Here is a 7,261-nt window from a genome sequence, read left to right on the forward strand (position 1 = left end):
AAATTGTGTGTATTTCTGTGTGTAAAGGAGGAGGATGAAAATATTTAGGAAGAAGAGAAGGGGGAGATAGGTGCTGGCCAAGACAGAATTACCAGTCATTTAGGCACTGGTCATAAAACATGAAGTTGGAATTAAAAGGCACAGCTTTGGAGATTAGCGCTCAGTTTCTGCCATACATCCTTTAATTAATTAGAACCCCTAAAAGCAGGAATAACGGATTAACAATGATGCACACATGCTTGGCCAGGCTTTCCTTCTTCTTCATCTTAGCTTTTCATGCATCTAATCCATGCCGTCAGAATTCACAGATCAGTCTAAATTAACCATTTGATTCAGGCATGATTTATTCTCATTCAACAGGAAATATCTTATCAATGCACAACACTCATTTTTTATTCAGATGCTGTCAGGATTTCCCCAATTTCTAACCTTAATGTTACATTAAAAATGGCACATTTTTAGTCAGCATATGTGGAAAATCTATAAGATGAATTGAGCGAGCTACGCTTGCAAGTTTGCAGCTCAAGGTCAGTCAAATTGCTGACTGATGACTGAAATTAATGACAAGTAATTTGCAGTCTGACATCAGATCTCTCAGAAGCTTGGAAGGATATATTTCGAATGTGAACGTATGTAGAAAAAAATTTGACTAATTCTTTCTTATGTAAGTTTGTGAGGTGAAGGTGAAGGGTAAAAATAAGTTGGGCTTGTATTTTTTTTTCCATTTCCTCTCACACTGCCATTCCTTCCTCTTCTTCTAATAATCTTTCTTCAGGTGCAGGGATTTAACAAACAGATACCTGGGAAGCTGTGGATCAGTGTTGGCTAAAAACATAAATGTCCCATTAGTAACCTAATGCCAGCTAGGTATGCATTGGCCCTACTGTACGTCCACTCTGTCTTCTTGTACATCTGCACATTACTAAATAGCAAGATTGATGGCTATGAGAGAAAGTTAAGTACAACAGGGCTGTTTTTACTCCACATTATGGAAGAAGAGAGGTGGTATAGCCTCCCAGCACATTCCTACAATACCTGTCCCTAGACTAAGCAATGGACACCATTTGGAATACAGGCATTACTTGTCTCCAAGCTAATAGTCCACTAGACTGCAAACTGTTCCTGATCATACTGACATCATACCACAACTTTGTCTTGTGTCCTCAGGGTTTTCCCCAGAAAAGACGCCTGGTGGCAAATATCTTTTGACGGGGGCCTGGTGTGGGCCAACGACCAAGTGTTTTTTTTTGACGAGGCCTGGCATGGGCCAGCAACAGACTGATGGTAGCATTGAGGTAGGGCTCTATAGTTTCTGTGATGGAGATTTGAAAATATTACCATGTAATGTGTAATAAGTCATAAGTCATTTATTCAAATGGCATTTAAAAAAAATCAACTATGTCAGAGTCTTACAAAGAATCTAACAATATACAGTCTTGGAATGCTGTGTTTTCAACAACAAAAAATTAAATTAAATTAAATTAAATTAAATTAAATTAAATTAAATTAAATTAAATTAAATTAAATTAAATTAAATTAATATTTTTGCACTCTACAAAAAAAAAGTCCTGATTGGCTACTGATTCTTACAGCCTTGGAATGCTGGGCACATTTCAATAACAACAAAATAAATTAGTTAAATTAATTTATTTTTATTTTAAATTAAAATAAGTTTATACCATAGCTGGTTGAAAAGCTCTGAGACACCTTTACTGCTCCATGGAATAATTTGCAGCTCATTCACGTCACTACAATCAGCATGTATATATCTACACATGATAAACATGCACCTACATTCACATATTATACTGCTCACCCATCTCTGATGATAGCAGCCACACCATCTCTCCCTCACTCTTGCTCCCCCACTCATTCACTCCACTAGTTTACCGTTAGCCATTAGCCTGCACACTGCAGCTGAAACACGAGCAGATCCTCAAATTGTCAAGACTGCTCTTCAACACAACAGCTAACAGAACTTTAACTTTAACTTGCAAGCTACATTAAGTAGTTTTCCAATCATTATGTTTTCCATCCAAGCCACCCCATACTGATAGATGTTTAAAAAACATCTTAAAAAATTTTCCCAATGCTTAGGCCTGGCTGTGGGTCAACTTAAGCCCGGCAGCCCGCCGGGCTTTCAATACACTGGCGGAAACCCTGGTCCTCTCCTGTCACTAGGATGGAATTCAAAAAAAGCTACTGTAAATACACTGGTCAGGCAGTCTTTCAACTCTGTCTACTACATGCAAGGGGAGAGCATAAGAAGTTGTTTTGTGAGAGAGAATTTTAATCCAAGGCCCCCATTTCTCTCTCTCCCTTACTATCCCTAGAAAGAAGCTAAATTTGAAGAGATCTTTTGAAAGAAGGCTGGCCACTTCGAGCAAGTACACTGTGACTTGTCCTGGGCTCTGAAAGCGGCATGATCAGTACAAGGAATGTAAAGCAGTGCACTCGATAAGGGCAACTAATCTGGGCAAAGGAGATATAGATTTGTGGTCTCATGATAAAGCCATCATTAGCTAACTTGCCATTTGCTGTCATGGTTGAGAAATGGATTGAACGCTGCCCTTTTTATAGTGATAGTGCCCATTGGGTTAGATAGAGTAAGCAAATTTACAGTTTGTGGATTTATAAAGACGTGTGGTCAAGCCTATAAAGCTCTGTTTGGGGGCGAAGCCTGTGTGAAATAGAACCTATATTAATTCAGGAAGGTTTACTGAGCGTGCATAAGCATACAGTAATGCTCTGCTCCACATTTGCACTGTTGTGAAACCTGCTACTGTTCAGTGCATCCACAGTCTTCTAGTGTTGACTGCTGAGCGACTCCACTTCAACAGCTGAGAGTTAAGTGCTTTACTTAGCCGCACCACAGAATGCTGATTCATTTCACTGCCAAGAGTTTCCTGTTTCTTTTGGGGATTCCAATTAGCAATGTTCTAGTTCTGGTCATAAGCCCATTTAACTAATCTTTATGTTTTTGTCTTACTTGTCTTGGTCAGCTTCCTTTTGTAAAGCATGAGTTACTCTCATATTGCCCTCAGTACAGATACACTTCACAAAGCATACTTGTACCCCAGGAGCTTAGAGCAAATCGGGCTCCCAAACTGCCAACTGTTGTATCCAACACAGAGCAGGCGCTGTCACCCACAATCACATGTGCCACAGGACACCTGCCATAGAGAGATTGAGAGACAATGAACTGAGAGTTGTGTAACCCAGGCATAGTTTTTATTCATTTTGACCTTTGAACTCAGCAGGCCACTCAAAAGTCCAAAGTACTATATTTATAAGTTGTCACTCTAAAACAAAATCACTGGTTCAATGTGTTTCCATGTTAACTGAGAGATAATATAAGAATACCATTATAGAGCCATTCTGCAGCAGACAGTTACAAAATTTTAGAGATAGCGTAACAAATGTCCTCCTGCTTTTTGAGGGGGAGAATTCGGAAGGTGTGGAAAGTCAGATAAGCAATCAGGGTGCTTTATGTTTTGAGGATAACTGGAACTTGAGGACCGGGAGCAGAGAGTAGCCCTATCAGAATACTGTCTAGTCCCTGAGTGCTCCTGGACTCCAAATCAAAGATTGTGCTGAAAGGTATCTTATCTTTTCTCCAGGGCATTGATTTTCAACCAGTTTGCTTCAGCATTTTACTCACCAGCTTAATTGCTGCAATCTGGGGACATTGCTAGAACAGAATCTAGTAGATGTAGCAACACAAGCGCTCAGATCATCACATATCATACTGCTTATACACCTTGTCTCTTGTACAAAGAATACAAGGTGTGCAATGTGCATTCTCTGCCATTTTCATTGTGCCCGCTTACTACCTTTGTTTTTCCTGTTTACCGTCCTTAAAAATATGACTGCCATCCATCTGCATACAGGTAACTGCCCAGAAAGACAAAAGATGATACATTGAGAAGTAAACTTTATGATTACAATGCTTAATGGCAAAGTGTCGATGACGACGATAGAAAAACAGCTGCATTTTGCTGTTGACAGTAACATCATCATCAATGGAGTCATGGCCATTGTCCCCTCTCTCCTTATTCACTGCATAATGAAGTGAAGTGTCAATAAACAAATAGTGGAATGACCAAATTCCCCTGGACTTTGTTTGAGATATGTAATTTCATCTATTATATATCATCATTAAACTGCTGGATATGTGGCATGACATAAAGGTGTTTTGTTTTCTTACAAATACCAGTTGTGATTTGCTATTCAAAAAAGTTTTCCTCATTGTTTCTTTGTATTCTCTTCTTTGGTGTTTGGGGTATGGATGATCAATAGGTGCCCCAGTGGGTCCTGTGTCTCCATGGATCTGGCCCTGGTCTGTGCGTGCCAAAGCCAGTCAACCCAATCCCCTTGTAATCGCACAGTACTGTCGGCTGGAGCAATTTCTTAGAGAGCACACTACAGTAAAATCAAAGCAATTACTCAAAAAAGCCCACCATTCAACTAAAGTGTCATCCACTACAAGACTCTCTTACTGCTGCACTTTCAGAGCACTGAAAAGAAAAATAATAGAAGTTCTTCAGGCAAAAAAAAAAAAAAAAAAAAAAATCAGGATGAAAAAATAAAAAAAAGTTTTAGTTTTTAGACTTATTTTCACAGATGAATCCCAATACACTTTGCCCTTACATTTACAAGCATGTAATGTAATGGATCAGTGCATATTTGTAATATTTTCCCTGAATTGCAGCAGGGCTGAACAAGATTAAATTGAAAGCTAATAAGACATGATTCAATGTGCAGCCATAACATTTCCACCTATTCATTGTCAAGTCAATTAGGCATCTGTAGTTTGTGTGGCAATTTCTGTCTCACATCCATCACTGGATCATCCCAATCCTAGGCAACCATCAAGGGACAGTTCTAATTCGCTGGTCTAATTAAAAGATAATGGTCAGCATTCACAGATGCCAATGGAGTTCATGTGCACACCTTAATCACAAGATAACTACTCTGATGCAGATGGAGACACTGACAGGGCTGCCTTTGGTTCATTCTCTGCTTGCTGTCCATTAATGTGCTAAAAAAAAAAAAGAAGAACCTGCTCTGATGAACACTGGGGCTTCATATCAAGGACAAACACATGAACTTTTTTTGTTTTCTGTTTGATTGATGTAAATTTGATTGATATGTGCTCTAACTGTAAGATAATAAAGATGTGTACCAAAGGTCGTACAGCAACCCCTTTTCTATAATAACTGTTAGTCTGATGTAAAGAAGTTTGTGCTGACTTTGTTCTCTAAACGGTGAATTAAGTGACACAGCCACCTGCCTCCCACATATTTGAATCAATACGATTCAATGAACTATGCAGGATGAACAGGCTGCCTGCAAAAGAAGAGAAAGGGGTTTCTATCGCCTCCTTCATCCACTTTTTTTCAGCAGCTGACACACGCCAGTCTTGAATTGTGGTTGACTTCATTTTGATGATGACCAAGAGAGGTGACCATTAGCCTAAGGCTGCCTCGCACTCAGATTTGTATTGTGTTGCATGAACTTTGCCAACAGGAAATTGCTTGGAAATGTCACCTATTCCGTGGCACTATGTCTCGGACAGAAAAGTTTAAAAACGGCCATATGCTATTTCAGGTATGTCACAAGACATCAGGCCTCACCTCCAGCAGCCTTTCAATAAGCGATCACACTGTTTCTCCAGGCAGCTGTTTTTCTCTTTGCTGTTTCGTTGATAACTCTGTCAGTCATTCAGCCAGCACAAGGTGAGGTGATTTTCCACATGCTTTTCCCCTTCAGGTCAAATGGAAGGGTCGGTCAAAATATCATATTGGTTTGTAAAAAGGAAATGCTGCAGATTATAATCATTGTACTAGCAGAACGCAGGCATGCCTTACCTTAAAAGACATCATGATTTTATCAATCAATTTGTAATACATGTCACACATGATTATATAAAGTAATGCAATGTAACATAATATAGCATAACACAGGGTCTTGTAATACCATCTACCATTATAAAAATCTGATATAATATACAAATGACCCAAACTATTTCCTTTTCAAGACCTTAGTGGGAGAGATTTTAAGTGGTTGTGTTTTTGCCTACATCATATTTTTGAGAGCACACATGTCAGATAGTATTTCAGGAGAGAAACATTAAGTACTGCATTGCTCTGTAAAAGGCTGATAAAGACATTCAATTTCACATGTGGACCCATTAACTGGAAAAAATATACCATTTTATGTGTTTATCTTTTTGTGATTTAATAACAATGTTCTGCTGCTGTTTATGCTGGTCTTTTTGATACACTGAAACCTGAAGAATGATTTATGAACTGATTATTACCCTGCCAGTGACGTACACTACTTTTGAATTTCAGTTCTACAGCCAAATGGAGAAAATTCTAACCTCGATGATAGATGGTTTTCATCCTAATTATACATGTGTGAGATTCCACTTTGAGTCTTCTGTGCCACTGTTATTGTGAAACTTCATGAGTTAAGACTTTCATTTCAAGCTCTCAGCCTGCTTTGTTATACAGCATGTCATTTTACTGATTTGAAAAGAAAAAAAATCGAATAAAATATGAAAGTTTACAGAGGCTGAGAGGTTGTTGTAAGCTGTGGAAGCTTTCATCTGCCAACCTTTTCCACGTTTATAGAGAATGACGCCATTTTAAAAGCCAAATTATGATGTAAGCCTTTGTGCTGGTGATCTAAGGACCCTGATGGTCACTCTCTCTGAAATTAGCCACTAGAATGAATTTTGCACTCATTAATGAACAGTCTTATCGCAAGCTTGCAGATCAAGATTAATGAGTTGTAATAATGATGCATACCTGTAAAATGACATTTACCTCAAGGATATTTAATCATGCTTCATCCTTCTCTGTTCTCGGGCGAGGTTCATAATTGGGGTGCGGATTGTCAGGGATTGTTCCACATAAAATACATCATGTGTCTTATAAAAGGAATCATATAAGCTAATAACGGTATGCCAGCAGTAAATATTAATGTGATTTGCATTAATCTCTAATTAAATTACTTACTAAATGATAAGGGTTTTATATCAGACAAAATCATCACCCATTTAATTTATAGGCCATTGTGTATTGTGCTGAATGAATGCAATATTGGACTGAAATATCATTATGTCCTTACTCCTTATCATAAATCACTTCCCCAAATTTAATAGAAATACATATTTGACTCTTTTAAAGTAAAATAAAGTGTTGGAACTTCCCCTTAATGCTGTGCCATAACATAACATCAGTAGAGCACAACA

At 38.3% G+C, this 7,261-nt stretch overlaps 1 long non-coding RNA gene across 1 annotated transcript; it reads left to right on the forward strand.

The window, feature by feature from the left end:
* Positions 1-1,173: 1,173 nt before the first annotated feature.
* LOC122984510 lies at positions 1,174-4,185 on the forward strand. Its single transcript, XR_006403910.1, has 2 exons — positions 1,174-1,295; positions 2,334-4,185. It is a non-coding gene; the product is annotated as an uncharacterized LOC122984510 (long non-coding RNA).
* Positions 4,186-7,261: the final 3,076 nt, after the last annotated feature.

This window comes from Thunnus albacares, chromosome 6, assembly GCF_914725855.1.
Source record: "Thunnus albacares chromosome 6, fThuAlb1.1, whole genome shotgun sequence".
Lineage (NCBI taxonomy): Eukaryota > Metazoa > Chordata > Actinopteri > Scombriformes > Scombridae > Thunnus > Thunnus albacares.